Consider the following 18096-nt stretch of genomic DNA (forward strand, 5'->3'; position numbering starts at 1 on the left):
CTTCAGTGTTTCATTCTAAGACTCTACAGATGGGTGGAGCCTAAGTTAATCCTGAAGTAATAATGTTGTCTAGAAAGGAAGAATTATCCAGCCCTGAGCTGATAGGGTAGCCGAGGGACGGACTGTGATGGACTTATTGTAACTTTGAACTACTAAAACAATAGATTTATGAAAAATTTGAAAAAAGGAAAAACATCCATTATTTCACATGGACACATTTTCATTTTATGCATTCCTTTCCCACCTTTATTGTTAAGCATATATCTTTTTTTTTTTTTTTAAGTTTATTTGTTTGAGAGAGACAGAGAGAGAGGGAGAGCAAGAGCACGGGGGAGAGGTAGAAGCAAGCTCCTCACTGAGCTGGGAGCCCAGGACCTTGGGACCACGACCTTAGCCCAAGGCAGACACCCAACCAACTGAGCCACCCAGGTGCCCCAAGCATATGTCTTTTATTTTTTATTTTATTTTTTAAAGGTTTTATTTATTTATTTGAGAGAGCACAAGTGAGGGGGTAGGGGATGGGACAGAAGGAGAGGGAGAAACTCCCAGCTGGGCAGGGAGACTGACTCAGGGCTTTATCCCAGGACCCTGAGATCATGACCTGAGCTGAAGACAGACGCTTAACCATCCAGGCACCACAACAAATAAAATATTTTTTTAAGATTTTATTTATTTATTTGACAGATAGATCAGAAGTAGGCAGAGAGACAGGCAGAGAGAGATTGGAGGAAGCAGGCTCCCTGCCGAGCGGAGAGCCTGATGTGGGGCTTGATCCCAGGACCCTGGGATCACAACCTGAGCCCAAGGCAGAGGCTTTAACTCACTGAGCCACCCGGGCATCCCAATAAAATATTTTTTTAAAAATGCATTTAGGGGTGCCTGGGTCACTCAGTCATTAACCGTCTGCCTTTGGCTCAGGTCATGATTCCAAGGTCCTGGGATCGAGGGCCGCATTGGGCTCCCTGCTGCTTGGGAAGCCTGCTTCTCCCTCTCCCACTTACCCCTACTTGTGTTCCCTCTCTTGTGGTGTCTTTCTCTGTCAAATAAATAAATAAAATCTTTTTTAAAAATTCATTTATACATTATGTCTTGAATACCAAGCAACTTGTTCAGTTTTAATGGATTTATTTAAACATCAATATTTACATAAAAATAATTTGAATGTGTACATTTTTTGTGTTGGTGTGCTCTGGGAAACTAGAAGGATCAGCTGGTACACTGTATGGGCAAATATGGGTTGAGCCCTGGCCGTGGGCATAGTAGACTGGATACTAATGGGGAAAGGGACATGACTAAGACCTATTTCTGTCCTTTGAGTTCATAATCTCATGACTTTAATTTTAATTAAAGTCTACCTAATGTTGATAAAATTAAAATGTTCCTCAACTGTAACTAAAAGAGTTATTAACTCAAAAAGAGTAATATGGACATTACAAAATGTAAACACGATAAAGTAAAAAAAAATATCAAGATTCTTCTCGCACAAGGATGGGGAAGAAATGTGAGGAGAGTGGAAGAGAGACGGAAGAGAGGCTAAAGGAAAGGCTGGGAAAGCTGGGAAGGCAAGAGGGCTTCTAAAGTGTGGTTAGTGTAACACCACGTAACTGTTAAAATGTTGATGAGGCCACTCTTAAAGACACGTGTCCCTTAAAAGGGAAAGTGGGTGTTCAAAGCGATTCATATTCTGCCCCAAAAGGGTTGTTTCTCCCTGTACTCTCTCCAGACAGAGCCATCTAGCAAATACAGAAACATTTTAATCGTGGACACTTTTCCCCAGAAAAATGTACTCCCCACCATGGCTCATGATAGTTTAAGTTTAACGGACCCACGCAGGCCCATCCCTGAGCTTTCTGGGCTCCGTGGATCCCAGGTCAGACAGGCCTCCAATTCAAGATCGGGCCCAGCTGCCCCTAAGGTAGCGGTGTTTCACTTCCACCGCGCAGGGAGACCACGCCTCTCAATGTTTTGCAACCTCGTCGGTTTCAGAATTTTCAGGGGTCCCGGAGAAACCGGCCTCGCCGAGGATTCCGCCCTGTCTGACCGCTCCCATTTCTAAACACAGACTCGTGTGTGGGAGAGGCCATTATTTTACCGGATCTCTGGGCTCCTAGAGCCGCTAAGGGACAGGCAGACTCGCTTCACCGCAGAGCCAGCACCATCCTTAATCCGAGCTCCGCCCTCAGACCGCCTCCTCCTCCGAGCCCCCGCCCCTCTTCCCCTGCCCACCTGCCCCGCCCCCGCTCCGCTCCACCCCTTTGCTCCGAGCACCGCTCGGCCACTATCCACGACCCTGTTCCACCCGCCCATCTCGTGGCCCCGCCCCGGGATCCCTGGCCCCACCTTCTCCCGAGGAGCCCAATGAACGTCCCCGCGCTCCACTCGGCAGCCTCCCCGTATGCAGGAGGCCCCGCCCCACAGGCCGAATTAGCCAATGGGTGCCCCACGGCCCCGCAGCCCCGCCCCACCATCAAGTCCCTCCCCTGGCGCCCAGCCCTCCCCACCTCCCACCCCCGCCACACCCCGCCCCCCCACCCCACCCCGGGCGTTGCGGTGGCCGCGCCTCCGCCGCCCGCGCGGAGCCAGATGCCGCCCCCTCCGCCGGTCCCTCCCCCGGCGGCCTGGCGCCTCCCTCCCACCCCGCCGCGGTGACTCACGGAGCGGGAGGCGGAGGCTCAGGCGGCCGCTCCCGCTGCTGCTGTTGCTGCTGCTGCTGCCGCCGCCGCCGCCGTCGCCGCCGCCTCTGCTGCTGCTGCCGCCGCCGTCGCCGCGGCTGCTCGGGCTGAGCGCGCCCCGGAACAGGCCGCCGCGCGCGGTGCACGGACCCGCAGCCCCCGCCGGCCCGGCCGGGTCGGGCGGCCCAGGTAAGCGCCGAGGCCGTCCCCGCGCCCACAGCGCCGCGCGGGGGCTCTGGGGAGCCGCCGGCCCTTTGTCTCCCGGGGAGGGGCCGAGGAGGGCGCCCCCGAACCCTCTCGGACCCACTGGCTGGCCCCCGGCGCGGCGCCCTGGTCTGGGCCCGGCCTCCTCGCCCCGCCTGGTGGCCGCCGCCTCCCGCCTCCCGCCGCTAGCCGCCGCGGACGCCGCCACAGACCACCCTCCAGCCTTCCTCACCTTCGCCCAGGGGTCGCCTCCACAGGTGTCCGAGCCACCCACCCCGTTGTTCGCCGCCGCGTCGGCGCGGTTGTCACCGTCTGTCAGCACTCCAGGTCCCGTGCCCTCCCCACTCTCCCCTCACCTGCTCCCCACGCTCAGCATCCCGACCTTCTTTCCGTACAGAGCCCCTCCGTATGTCCCCAAAGTCAATGCTGCCAAGGTCTGGCCCCGGGGCCGCCCTTCCTCCCTCTCGTGTGATTGAACTGTCGCTTCCCCATTCCACCGCTCCCGGTGACTGCTCCTGGGAGGCACACACTGCAGGCACATGGGCCACCTGTATGGCGGGTGTGGATCCAAATGAACCACTGGGAGCCCCAAACTGCACTTGTCACCTCCTTCTCGTCACCCCCACCCAACCACCTTCCTTATCCTTGAACGTGGTAACCCAGGTACCTAGATAGGTCTGGACACCCACCCTCTTTTAGGCCCCGCATGCCTTCCTCTCTCATGCACTGAACTTGTCTGAGCAGTACCTGCTGTCAGGTTAGCCCCTGGGAAGGCCGAGGAGGAGGCTTGCGTTGGCAGCAAATCAAGAGTTTTATGAATAATGAGATGTGTGGCTTGCAGCACCTCCTATCTGAGAATCTAAGTATGCTGTAGCTGTTAATTATTTTGTCTCCTGTCACTCAAAGAACTTAGGGAAGTGTGCCTGGCCGGCTGCTGGGTAAATTGAGGCACAGGGTGTGTCAGTGTGGGACCTGGAGGCAAGTCAGAGTTTGTCCTGAAGTTTTGTTCCCAAGTGTCTTGGATCTTAGCTCCCTGCTGCAACTACTGGGCTCTTGTTCCTGGTTTTGGGTAAATCAAGGCACGGGTTATGTCTGCATGGGACCTGGAGGCAAGTCAGAGTTTGTCCTGCGGTTTTGTTTCCAAGTGCTTTGGATCTTAGCTCCGTGCTGGAACTACTGGGCTCTTGTTCCGGGCTTTAGACCCTAAGTGATACTCATCTTTTGGGCCATGAAAGTGTCCAAAGTCCTGATTTAAAGCAGGACTTTGAATCATAAAAAAGGTGCTGGCTGTTGAACTTCAGGGTGTCATTTGTGGTTTTCTGGTGGAGTTAGTGAGGAACCTTGTAAAACGCAAGTTACCTCTGTGAGATGGAGACTCGTCCATGCAGTGGTGAGCGCTCTCTATAGGACAGGCTCCACGTCCAGCACGCAGGCTCCAGGTGGTGGAAACGAAGCGGACACTCTGAAGAGGAGGGAGTAAACAAATAAGCGGACAACATAATTCCAGGGGCATTAAGTGCTATGAAGAACCAGTTTGGATCTTATTCCAAGGGCAGTTAGAAGTTGTCAGAGGATTTTAAGCAGAGAGGTGATAAGATCTAAGTTTTCAAAGATGGTTCTGGCTGCCTTATAGAGACTGGATTGTAAGGCGCAAAGGTAGAAGCAGGGATAGCAGTGGGGAGGTAGACGACTGCGGCTTCTAGGCAAGAGGCGGAGGTGGCTCTGGGGACCAAGCTGGTGGTGGTAAAGGGGTAAAAGTGAAGAGCTAGCACCTCTCTTCTCCCCCCAGGAGAGGCTGAGAGCTGGAAAGCAAAACGTCAGGAAACACCGACTCAGATTGATATGTATAGCAGCTAATTTCCAGATCATAGGCGGGTTTAGCTCAGCTCACCTTGCTCAGCCCCTGTTGTGAGCCAGGCAGGCGCTGTGCTGAACTCTAGGGGATACAGACGAGAACAAGGTGAATGGGAGTGGGCGCCACGTTACAACAGTGCGTTCACGGAAGGGTCACCTCCTCCTTGATGGAAGAGGGTTAAAAACCAGTTAGAGGTGGAGGAGCACAGAACACAGTGGGCTTCGACCCCATATTTGGCTGCATTATTTAAATGAGAATTTTTATTGCCCTGACGATGCTGTAAGATGTTGCCCAAAGAAATTGGGACTGTTCTCATGGTAGATGAGATGACCAGTCAGTGGGCATGCACTTGAACTATTAACCAGAATAAAACTTGATCTCTGTGCTGCTCCAAAAGTGTGCTGTCAGAACATGTCAAAGGCAGAGGACCTTGGGGGTTGTGTAGGCCAGCCCCCTCTTTTCTGGCTGGGGATCTGTGGCCCCTAGAGGCTATGTAACTCCTGAAATCCCATAGAGTCTGTACATTTTTTTTTTTTTTTAAGATTTTATTTATTTATTTGACAGAGAGAGATCACAAGTAGACGGAGAGGCAGGCAGAGAGAGAGAGAGAGAGGGAAGCAGGCTCTCTGCTGAGGAGAGAGCCCGATGCGGGCCTGGATCCCAGGACCCTGAGATCATGACCTGAGCCGAAGGCAGTGGCTTAACCCACTGAGCCACCCAGGCGCCCGAGTCTGTACATTTTTTAATGGCACCTGCCAATTTCTACTTCTGTTTCAGCTCCAAGTGTACCTGCCTGACTCTCAGCTTTCTGAGGCTAGGATCTCTGGTGGACTCATGTTTGCATAGCTCCCAACGTCAAGAGCAGTGTCCTGCACAAAAAATAAACTCGTCAGATATTAGTTGACTTGCCTGGGTGTCTCAGCACCTAAAACTAGAAGCCAGGAATCCTGGCCCTGGCCCTATCTTATCATCAAAACACACTTCCTGCAGATCCCTCCTCATCCAGGGTGCAATACCATGGTAAAGGCAGCCATCCCCACCTCACTGGGTTCAAAGAGCAGGGCAGCCCTCCCTCGATAGATTCACTCTCTTTCCAGCCCTGCCTACAGAGAACAGCTGTGGGGGTGCTGACCAAGTCCTTATTCAACACTCAGCAAAGATCAGAGCATGCACTTTGTACCAAGACTATCTTAGTTTTTGCTCTTACAGCTGCGTGACCTTCAGCAAGTAACTTAACCTCCCCATGCCTCGGTTTCCCCATCTGGAAAATACTAATCCTTCAGGAAGTTGTTGGAGGATTAAATTAGGTAATACCTATCAGATGCTTAGAACAGCACCAAACACTTAGTATGTGGTTGGTGGAAGTAGTAGTTATCATTTCACTGTTACTTATCTGTTTCTTATTTGCCACTGAAGCTCTTTGAGGGCAGAGATTTCTTTTCTTTTTTTTCTTTTTGGTCTGCTGTTGTAGTCCAGTGTCTAAACTTTGTAGGCACTCAGTAAATATTTGTGAAATGGAATGACATATTGAACACCTACTTTATGCCAGGCCCTGTGGTAGGTGCTGGGGATATAGCCAAGGACGAGATCTCACCAGGATCCGTGGTCTAATGAAGATTATCTTCTGGTGAGAGAGACAAACAGTAGATAGATAAAACAAAACAATGCAGGATGGTGAAAAGAGATATGGGGAGAATGAAATGGGGCACTAAGATGGAGATGACTGGGATAGGGGTCAGGATAGAACTCTAGCTCGCTCTCAGGAGGTGACTTTGAACGAGGACCCGGCTGGTGCGCACAGAGGACAGCAGGAGCTATGAGCCCAGTGGGGCTGGCGCATGGTGACCAAGGAGTTGACAGGAGCTGGATCTGTGGCCCCAGTGAGGAATTTGGATCTTACTCATCAATTCTGAACAGTGGAAAGTCACTGCATGAGAACTCCTCCTTGAGGGGCCATGCTAGGAGAAAGAGCAGGTTGCTAGGAGCAGCAGTGAGTGGGCCTTCCTTGTCCTGGGAAGGCTTTTGGAGGCCAACAGGCTAGCAGTGTTGACTTCATTCTCATCAGGTTCCCCGTTTCGCTGGCCTAGGTGCCCAGGAGATACGGGAGCCATCAGCTGGCTAACAAAGGCCCAGGTGTGAGTGTGTGTGTCCTGCAGATTCCTTTGACCTTCTTTACTGCCCCCCCATCCCGAGAATGAGGATAATCAGTTTCTTAAGTTGAATGAACGTGCATTGACAGCTCTTAGCATCTTGCCTTATACCACGGCACGTCGTATGTTCTTTGCTTCTCTCTGTATGAGTTAAAGCTTCTTTTTTTTTTTTTAATTAATACCTGTCCCACTTTATTTTTTAAGATTTTATTAATTTTTTTAGAGAGCACAAGCAGGGGGAGCAGCAGGCAGAGGGAGAAGCAGGCTCCCCGCAGATTCCAGGACCCTGAGATCATGACCTGAGCCAAAGGCATCTAAATGCCTAACTGAATGAGCCACCCAGGTGCCCCGAGTTAAAGCTTCTTATCTTGGCAGTGACACCAAAATAACGGAGTTTTGCTGCTAGTCTTCATGTGTGCGTCAGGGATGGCCACACATGTATGTCTCAGCATCTTTGTTGGGGGTATCCTGAGATTGACTGGGTAGCTGTCCCCCACCCCACCACCACTTCTCCTCCAGGCCCCTGGGTCGGTGCCATCTGGCCATACTGTCATCCATGAACACCTCCTGTTTGATCAGGAGCATGGTGGTACCTAGAAGGCGCTGGCTGTGTTCGGTCTGGGCTAGGAGCAGTTTGGAAGCTCAGGAGAGCACTCAGAGAAATGGCATTTAGAACCTAGGGGTTCCGCTGGTCAGGAATCCAGAGCTGGCCTTATTAGACGGGGTGCTGTTGGCCAGCTTCCCATTCGGGCATCCCCCTTTTCGGTTGGTGTTCACGATGCCACTTGCTCTGCTAACCTTGAGAGGCCAACACAAGTCAGTGGGAGTCTAAACTTGGTGTTGCAAGTCACTCTCGGGCTCCTGGGACATTTCATTGGCAGAATCCAAAATGCCTGTTAGTCGTATGTCATCTGTAGCCTTGTAAAAACTAAGCCCAGAGTGGGTGCAACCCTTTTGTCAAGTAATCATTTTTTTTCAATGAGAGTCATAGTGCTCATTGAGAAAATGAATGAACATGGCATTTTACATACATTGTCTCATTCAACCCTCACCCCGATTTCAGAGATCCGCACCATTAGTGATAATTTGCACATTCAGATGCTGAAGGCTGCAAAGACTAAGTAATTGGTTAGAGATCAAGCTAGTCAGGAACAGAGTCAGGATTCAAACCCGGGCAGTGTGTCTCCTGGTTACGAGCTCGGAGCCCCATGTTAGATACTGCTTCTCAGCAGGAACAGTAGAGAAGAGAAAAATCTCTCTTGAGCCCGGCGTGGGTGACACTGTTAGGGCGGCCAGACTTAGCTGCAAATCCTGCACCCTTTCCCTGTCTCAGCTGGCCTTGGGCATGCTAATTAACCTCCCTTTACCTTACTTTCCCCAACTGTAAATGGGGATAATGATACTTGTACCTTCATAGCTCCCAGGGGCATTGTGATGTTTGAGCCAAAGTGCTTTTGAACTTCTTTTATGAAAGGGCGCTGGGCACCAATTGCTGTTACACTCGGTTATTAAAGACCCATTATGCCCTGATCCTCCATGAAGCCTTGTTAAAAGGGGAAGACAACAGTCCCAAGAGGGAGAGGTGTCCTTGTGTGGTGGACACGGCTGCACCAAAACATTGTTTTCCTCCTTCTGATGTTTCTTAAGGATTGAGGGTCAAGACTGTTTCTCCATTTTTCCTGGTTGTGTTGTGGTGTATAAGCTTCTGTAAGCAGGTCTCATAACATGATCGAGGACGGTGATGGCAAGACAGAGAAGGGGGATAAAGGGCTTGGTTTCTAATACTGGCTATGATGTCTTTATAAGATAAGCCAAGAATACAGAGATACTAAGAAGTGATGGCCATCTTTCATTCGTCCTTCCTTCCCACCCTCCTTCCTTCTAACGATTCACTGATTCAATTAATAAATATTTACATAACTTTATTACAGCCTGGACTCCATGGTAGGCACTGGAAATATTGTGACGAGCAGGGTTAAAATAGTTCTTCCCCATGCAAATCTTACAGTCTAAGGTCAAGAGGCCTATTATCTAGAGGGAGTCATGGAACTAAAGAAAGAATGTGTTGGTGACTGTTTTGAACTCTCAGGAGTCAGAATATAATTTCCGGGTGTACACATTGGCTCCCGTGGGTACCTACTCTAGGTGGGCATTAAGGTATAGGAGAGTGTGTTTGGCTTCTCAGAAGGGCAGGGGAGGAGTTAATAGATTAGAGCCCTTCTATGTCATACATAACAAAAGTTGCACTTGGTGTGGGCAGTAAGAGCTCATTTCCACTTAAAGCCTCAACTCTTTGTTACTTGAGTTCAAGTCAGGAAGGAATGATCATGGGCTCCTCCCAAATTTTTTTTTTTTTTAAATTTATGCCACCAATCTGGTGCCTTTCTTTAGAAATGACCACTAGACCTGGTCTCTTCTGCCTGTCCGGTCTCCTTCTGGAAAGCAGGCATATGGCAGCAGGTGGGCTCTGGGGTGAGCTGCTGGGTGCTCTCCGGCAGGCCCACGGTGCTCCCGAACTGGTGCCTGTAGACACCTGTATGGGGTCGATTTGTACACAGTGGGGTGGGAGGGTTGTTTCTTCCCCAAGTCTTCCCTGCATCAGGCCTCAGGATCCCTTCAAAGAGCGAGGTCAGGGAGGCCCCGCAGGTCATGGGAAAGCACACAGTGTTCTTCCTCTGTCCCTCCAGCAGGGCTGGGTGGAGAGAGCAAAGGGCTGGCAGAGGCAACTGCCCATATTCAGAGTGGGAGGAAGACCCGGGACAGCATGCTCCTGGGTGATGTCACTTTCACCCAGCCCCTGACATGTCACTACCTTCCTGGCGCTCATTAGCCACCCTTTCAGTCCGGGGCTGATCACCATTCTCCGCCCGATCAGGAGGAAACGGCCGGCCCGGCAAGAAGGCCAGGTCACTCAGTGTCCCCGACTTCTTTAAGTGTGGTTGGAGCCCACGGTGGCGCTGGTTCAGCCAGGAGAATGTGACCCACTTCCATGTCCTCTGCCACGTGGGGAGCCGGGTGGGAGGCTTTTGGAGACCAGCTCCAATTAAGGTTTTCTCAGGCCCGAGTATCTCCTGAGTATCCCACCCACATGTTTCCTGCTGCTGGAATCCTGTGGTCCGTGCCCCTGAGCTGAATAACAGCTCCAAGACAGATGAAGTTACTGCCTCGTCATCTCGCAGGCCTGGATTCTGCAAGTGAAGCTTCCTGTGGGGGTCAGGATCCCTGTGGGTTCAAACACCTTTCCTGACGTGGGCCCTACCCTTGTTCTTCCTGCTAGATCACCAGGCAAACCGGAGACCCCGTTTCCAAGGCCATGGGTTAGCCTTGACAGCAACCCCCCCGCCCCGAGACCACGGCTCACAGCCCCCTGCTCCAGGCAGCCCTGGCTCCCCACAGTCCCCTCCTGACCCTCGTCTCTCACAGAATGTTCTTCTGCTGCAGGAATATGAACTGAAATGTTTTGGACCTTCCAGTTTCCTTCTATTCTGTTCAGGTAGAGAACATTTGAATGATTTTTGCTCTTTGTGATTTTGTTTCTTCCCTGGGGGTGGTGGGGTGGTGGAAGAAGGCTGATTTATAGCCATGATAATGTGAATACTGCAAAGATGATTTGGGGGGTTTTGGTGGGTAAAGTGGTTCTGAGCCCCCGAATGATCCAGTCGTATTTACAAAGGTGGTAGGGTCAGCTCGGGTAAGCCATGATCTCAGACCTGCGTGAGGGCCATTGCTGACCGTGTGTTCCGCTTCCCAACTGAGGCAGTGTGTCATCCCCCTTACCCCCCCCGACCCTCTGTCTGTCCCGCTGTTGCCACTGCCTGGTGGCCTCTCAAGGCACATGGCATTCCTCCAGCCGATCGCTGGCGTTGCAGGAAGATGGGGTGCCGGTGATTTTTAGGAGCACGTGGTGGGGCCTACAAGCCAGCAGGTAGGCTGTGGGGTGTCTCTCCAGGGCCCTGGCTCTGCTTTGCTGCACGGCGCAGCCTTCTGGAGCAGGGTCGGCACGAGGACGTGGTGGGGCCTACACGTCCAGCAGGAGCGGGGTCGGCTGGATGAGTAGATCCTTCTGCAGCCCCAAGGGGAAGCTGCCTCTCCACCTGAGAGGCCGCGTGTGCCGTCACCTCGCATTTGCTGCCCGTGTTGGCTGTGCACGTTCTGTCTCTAGGGGAGAGAAGAGGGTTGTTAGGCCCGAGAGCCCTGACAGAGGAGCCTGAATGCTCCCCACCGAGCACTTCCTGGACCGGCGGGACCACCCAGGGGAAGAGCTCTCTCTCACTCTTGTCTTCTGACCCCACTCCCCTTCCTTTAGAAAGTAGCATTCATTTCTTTGGGCCTGGGTCATCGAAGCACAGTATAGAATTCAAGAGGCTATACTGCCTTCCTTCCTGGCTTCCCAGCCCCAGGAGAGACTGCCGTCAGCCCGTGTCCTGTGCATCTGAACCAGAGACGTTCTACACGTGTGCACACGCGTCACAAACACGTGTGATCGCACACTCATGCCTGACACACACTGTTTGTTTCCACGCATCGTACGCGGGGTTCTGCATCTGTTTTTTTTCATCTCACCGTAAATACCGGAATTCATTCTCTACCAACATCGTCGTCGTTGTCATCATTCAGCTAATACCTCTCGAGCACTTCCTGTGTGCTGGGTAGTGTTGCTTTTTTTTATTTTTATTTTTTTTTATTTATTTTTTTTTTTTAAAGATTTTATTTATTTATCTGACAGAGAGAAATCACAAGCAGGCAGAGAGGCAGGCAGAGAGAGAGAGGAGGAAGCAGGCTCCCTGCTGAGCAGAAAGCCCGATGTGGGGCTCGAACCCAGGACCTGGGATCATGACCTGAGCCGAAGGCAGCGGCCCAACCCACTGAGCCACCCAGGTGCCCCTATTTTTATTTTTTTAAATAGGCTCCGCACCCTGTATGGGGCTTGAACTCATAACCCTGAGATCAGGAGTCACATGCTAGATGCCCCCTGTGTGCTGGCTATTGTTAAAAAAGTGCTTTACTTAATTACTTGTGTACTCCTCCCAGAAATCCTGGGAACTAAGTACTGTTATTGTCCACAGTTTGCAGACGAGTAAACTGAGGCATGGAGAGGTTAAGTTCTATCTCAGGTCACTTAGAACTATTTTACTCATTTTAATGGTTCCATGGGATTCTTTTGATTGGTGGTATTTTATTTTTTTGAAGATTTAAAAATTTTATTTATATGACAAAGAGCACAAGCAGGGAGGCAGGAGAGGGAGAAGCAGGCTTCTCGCTGAGCAGGGAGGCAGATGTGGGCCTCAGTCCCAGGACCCTGGGATCATGAGGTGAGCCGAAGGCAGACGCTTAACCGATGGAGCCACCCAGGTGCCCCACAGTTAGCCTTATTCTAATTCTAGGGAGCAGTTAGGCAAATCCCGATTGTGGGATGTCCTAGAGACAGTGTTCCTGGACTCAAAATTGCTCATGTCAATAGACAACAAAAGCTGGTGAACCATTCCAGGCTAAGGGACGGGAAAGAGTATGGGGACCAAATGCACTTGAGATCCTCCACTGGATCCTGGTTGGAAACCAGTGACGGCCAGGGTCTCACGGTCATGAGTTCAAGCTGCACGTTGGGTGTCGGGATGACTTAAAAATAAAATCTTAAAACAACAATAACAACAACAAAAACCAGTGATGGCCGCAATGGGGGGACTGGGAAACTGGGACATGGGTATACATCACGGAATACTTCTGGGTCAATATCAAACTCCTTGGGGGTACAAGTAGTGTCCCGGTTGTATGTGGGAGGATGGCCTTAGGAGATAGAGATGAGACGTTTAGCGAAGGATTGTGATGTCCACAGCTTACTTTCAAATAGCTCTGGAAGAAGAGCGGGCTGCACACCCCCGTATGCCCACAACATGGAGAGACATGAGACAAACGTGGCAAAACGTTAGCAAGCGGTGACTCTCGGGGCAGGTATTGGGGTGTTCCCTGTACCAATCTTTCAGCTTTTCCATGGCTTTGACATTTGTCACAATAAAAAGGTGAGGAGAAAAAAACCCAACTTTGTTCCATCTGAAGTCTATTTTGGTCTGGTTCCTCTGGCTTTGCCTGGCTTTCCCTTGGCATCCTTGGTTACCATCCTGGGTTTCTTTCTCCTTCCCTTCCAGCACGCTCAGTGGTCTATTTCCCTTTCTCTTAGGAACCTCTTCTTTGGGTGAGTTTTTCTTTTTTGGAGTTGGACATTTTTATGACCTAGTCTCTTTCCGACAGACGTACATGGCTTTTCTAGAAGCATGTAAGGACTGGTGCGCATTGGTGCTGGTATCCTTGTTTTGTTCCCACACTGCATTATGTGCTCCAAGTAAATTTGCAAGGAAGTTTAGTTCTCTGAGACTGAAAGCCACAGTGTCGAGAACACCATCACACTAGTATGTAGTGCCATTAGCCTCTCTCTCCGCGAACCTTGATGGAAGCTTTTTCTGAGAGTTTTGCAGGAGGTCAGGCTCCACTTGCATTACACGGACACCGGCTGGTAAAAGACTCCTGCGTCTCATTTTATGAAATGGGACTGTCTTGGGGGGGTGGCTGGCTTGTAAAACCAGAAGCTTTTTTTTTTTTTTGGCCAGGGGAGTGGTAACAAGCCAGTTTTGCTGGAGCTTCTGCTCCCCTCCCGTGGCGGCTTGGTGACTAATGGTTTCGTGGCTTTGGGAATGAAGGATGTCATTACAAATGGATGATGGGGATTTGGCTGCTGAACTGGATTATCTGGGTGTGCCTGGTCTGGGTGTTGGTGCCTACACCCATTGGGAATGGGACGGTTTCTTTCTCAGGCTTCACATGGGCCCCTGGCAGCCTCCAGTCCATTTCGGTCCACTGTTCTGAGTGTCTCTGTGGTGGCCCGGAGCTAGGTGACCATGGCCAGATTTCTGCTGTGTTAGGTGCTGTGTTCCCCCCCCCCGCCCCCCTGGAAGCACAGGTGTTTCCTGACCATCCCTCACCTCTCCAACCACCACCACGTTTGCCCTCAGGCTGGAGTTTTGTGGCCCCCGGGGTGTACTCATCTTCATATTACCAACACCCCCCCCCCCCCCAGCTAATAGAATAAACACGTGGATTCTGGAGTTGTCTTTGTTTAAAACATTTTTGGTTTTGATTATCAGCTTGTTAAACATTTAGAGAGGGAGGAAACTGGGTCTTCACAGCCTCTTAGGGGGAGGTTTCCTCCTTCCTTGGATTATTTTTTTGTTCAGAGGTAGCTGGAGGGAAAGGAGGGGGGAGGTCACTGCCTGTGTCCTAGAGCAGAAGCAGTTATCCAAACAAACAGTGTGGCTTATGGAGCAAGTGGGTAGAATGGATCCTTGCAGATTGTAGCGATGGCGTGAGTATGGTTTTGAGGTAAACAAACATACCTATGTCTTATGCAAATTAACACATACCTGTATGTTGAAAGCTTACAGGAAAGAGAAGGCAGTGATCCTAAAGCTTCTTGTTTGTTTGTTTTTTACGATTTTAAAGTTTATTTATTTTCGAGAGAGGGGAAAGACAGAGAGAGAGAGCAAGCACACGGAGGGGAGAGGGAGAAGCAGGCTCCCCCCTGAGCAGGGAGCCCCATGTGGGGCTTGATCCCAGGACTCTGAGATCATGACCTAAGCTGAAGGCAGATGCTTCACCCACTGAGCCACCCAGGTGCCCCCTTAAAACTTCTTTTCTTAAGCGTCTATAGGAAGAATATTCACCCGGGAGACCCTGCTTCTGACTGAGCCTCCCAGCCGGATCCTAAAGATAGTTCTCCCCAGAGCTGGGTCGGTGAGGGCCTGCTGGCTCTGGAGGCCAGGAGGCGGCCAGCCTGCTGCCTCTGGGGACACAACCAGGGGACCGAGCCCTCGCCCGGCAGGCGACCCCATTGATTTAATGACCTAATTCTCACAACAGGAAGTTGGAGGCCTTCCTGGCCCTGGGATTCTGAGGGGATGCAGTGAACCCATTCAGGACGCTTCTTTATTTGAACCAATTATAAGAGACTTTAATGGAGGGAAGGGATGGAGGGAGAGCTGAGGCACAGGGAGAAGAGCTGGAGAGGTCAGTGCGGGGGAGGGGAGGGGAGGGCCAGGGCTATGCTTGGGCCTGCCTGTGAGAACGAGGCTTGTCCCTGCCATCACGAGGGTGGCGAGAACGCGTACATAGGTTTCTGAGGGAAGGGACCTCATGCAGCTGCTGATAAAGAAATAGCACTGGGCGTCTTTCCCCTTCCTCTTTAAAAAAAAAATATTTTAGGGCGCCTGGGTGGCTCAGTGGGTTAAGCCGCTGCCTTCGGCTCAGGTCATGATCCCAGGTCCTGGGTTCAAGCCCCACATCGGGCTTTCTGCTCAGCAGGGAGCCTGCTTCCTCCTCTCTCTCTGCCTGCCTCTCTGCCTACTTGTGATTTCTCTCTGTCAAATAAATAAATAAAATCTTTAAAAAAAAATATTTTAAATTTCCCAGTTTAATTAAAAAATGTTAAATGGTGACCCTGCAGAAATGGACGTAGCTGTGGCCAGTGGGGTTGACAGGACTTCATGGGCTGAGATTTCCATTCTGGCCTCCTTCTCTGGAGGTGACACAAGGTCTGTGAAATCTCCTGGCCAGGCTCCTTCCCACTAGGCCCGCAGTGGCCTCCGCTCTCTCCCTCAGAAGACTGCCCAGCAATGCGAAGTGAGTTTTCCCTTGGTTGAGGGGAACAGGGGCACCAGCAAGTGGGGGGGCATCCCAGGTGTCGTATCTAGGTCACAGGAGAGAAAAGGGGTCCTTCTGTCACCAGCTTGCATGTGGTGGCTCTGGACACCGCCAGTTGCTCAGCCCGTAGTCAGGGTCATGCAGCCTGGGATGGACTGGGGACGAGTGCACTTGCTCCCATTCGAGAGCCGAAGCTTCTAGCTCCTCCGTTCACTTATAAATAGACAAGCGCTCTGAAGTCTGCATTACCCACTCCCTGGAACCTGCCAGCGGCCGAGGGTCATGAATCAGACTGAGTCCCAGGAAGATCTGGAACCGGGTTTTGTAGGCGCACTGGTTCCTGACTTCGGGTCTCGGGCTCTGGCTGGGCCAGGTCTCAGGGCTCCAGCTGTTCTCTGGGAAGAAAAAAGAATCTTTTAAAATTAGGTCAAAAGAAGCCTTTTTCCTTCTGTCCTCATTCCCCTATTGTGTGGGGAGAACACCACCACCACCTGCGTGTCCCTCCATCAGCCTCGAAACTGAGCCGGGATCGGGAGTGTCCCTCTGCAGCTGGGGAGACTTCCTCCTGCTCCCTGTCCCCTTCCTGTTTGCATTGTTCTCAGCTGGACAGCGGTGGCGGTGGCGAGAGGCTGCAGGGCAGGCCTGCCAGGTACTGCCTCTTAGCTGTGAAAAGGGCTGGGTAGGGGGTGGGGGGTCTCACCTAAATCAGGACATGAAGAGAGCAATATCTGAGCGCCTTTTTTTTTTTTTTTTTTTTTGCCAAAATCATAGGAAAACAATTTTTTAAGCCGGACGTTCTAAACAGATGCCTCATATCAACTCAGCCTCAGCGACATTCCATAGTCTGTGGAGACAGGCCCCTTCCACTCCTTGATGTCTCAGATTCTCTGTGTGACACCATTGAGGCAGGGGCTCCTTTGTGGTTCCCAAGTGACTCTAACAGGCTCCCCGAATCTGTTCATTCACATACCAGAGCCCCAGATGTGACTGGCGGCCCTGTCCGCCCCCACCCCCACCATCCAGTGTATCAGCTTCCTCTATGAGTTAGGGAGGAATTACATTTAATGAGATGTGTGGTTCCTTTTTTTTTTTTTTTTTTTTTAAGATTTATTTATTTATTTATTTATTTGACAGGCAGAGAGGCAGGCAGAGAGAGGTGGGGAAGCAGGCTCCCTGCCGAGCAGAAAGCCCGATGATGCGATGATGCCATCGATGATGCGGGACTCCATCCCAGGACCCTGGGATCATGACCTGAGCTGAAGGCAGAGACTTTAACTCACTGAGCCACCCAGGCGCCCCAGTGTGGGTTCATTTTAATGTCTCTGAGAATAAGGCTGCCTGGGGCCTGGCCGCAGACAGCTTCCAGCTTGGAGGTGGGAGGAAATGTGCAGACACCCCTGGCCCAGGGGGTGGGGTGGGGTGTGCCGATGTCACCCGGCACCTTGAGATGGGAAATTTGCACAGGTGGGAACCCAGGGCTCAGGGCAGCCCAAGGAAGGTGGTACAGAGCAGAGAACAGTAAGTAGGAAAGGGCATTCTAGGCCAAGGGACCCGCAGCTGCTAAGGTCCAGAGGCGTTGAAGGAGCCTGGTGCAGCTGGTACCTCTCAGGCTGCCCCTGAAGGGTGGTGGAGGCCTGGGTTGCCACTGGCATCCTAGGGGGTTCAGCAACATCCCTGGCCCCTTCCCACTAGCATCCTCCCTGTTACAACGACCAGAAACTTCCGACATCAAAACATGCCCCCGACTGAGCACCCCCACCACCAGGGATGTGGTAGACAGCAGGGGTCCGGCCACCTGGCCCTGCCCAGGCCAGGGTACGGGGGAGTCCCTTTCTTCTCGCCTCCTGTCCAGCATGCAGGTCCTAGGGAGCCCTCTCTGGGCAGGTCTGTGCCTGTCCTGCAGCCCTTTTTTGTTGTTGAAAATTTATTTGGGGGAGAGAGTAGGGGAGCAGCAGAGGGAGAGGGAGAGAGACTCTCCGGCAGACTCCCCGCTGAGTGCAGAGCCCAACACGGGGCTCCATCCCTGGACCCTGAGATCCTGACCTGAGCGGGAAATCAGGAGACAGAGGCTTAACCAGCTAAGCCACCCAGGCGCCCCCTAGAGTCCTTTGGTTTATGTGACATGCAAGGCGCCCTCAGATGTTCCCTTAGATGCCATGTGCCTGAGGGCTTTGCTCTGAAGGGGAGTCTTATCCTGGAGGCCCTCCTGATGCTTCCAGGCGCCCCCTTCCCAGCATAACTTTGCCCTTCTGTGTGGCTGCCTTCCCCACGGTTGTCGTCGGGACAGCAGGGCAGGACGGGACAGCAGGGCAGGGCTGCCGTGCTCTACTGCTGTTGGCTTGTTTGGAATCTGGTCCTGGGGATTTGATTTTCATGCTGTGGGAACCTTCACCCAAGGGCTGATGTGACAGCTTCGTTGCCCTTGCTGTGATGGGTGGGTTGCAGCTCTGACGTGGGAGGTGTTTGGAGGGTGACTTTGGACCCCAGGAGTTTGCACTCACTCCTGCGCCCACAGCCCTGCAGCCAG

General features: G+C 52.0%; 1 protein-coding gene across 2 annotated transcripts in view; it reads left to right on the forward strand.

Moving 5' to 3' along the window:
* Positions 1 to 2646: 2646 nt before the first annotated feature.
* The window catches only part of CTNNBIP1 (catenin beta interacting protein 1), a 48538-nt gene continuing 33088 nt past the window's right edge, over positions 2647 to 18096 (forward strand). The window contains exons 1-2 of one of the 2 annotated variants that reach the window (XM_047726988.1): positions 2647 to 2861; positions 10323 to 10374. The gene's annotated coding sequence lies outside the window, so the exon portion shown is untranslated. The remainder of the gene's footprint in view (positions 2862 to 10322; positions 10375 to 18096) is intronic. The other variant, XM_047726987.1, reaches the window with a different exon arrangement.

This window comes from Lutra lutra, chromosome 4 (genome assembly GCF_902655055.1).
Source record: "Lutra lutra chromosome 4, mLutLut1.2, whole genome shotgun sequence".
Taxonomy (NCBI): domain Eukaryota; kingdom Metazoa; phylum Chordata; class Mammalia; order Carnivora; family Mustelidae; genus Lutra; species Lutra lutra.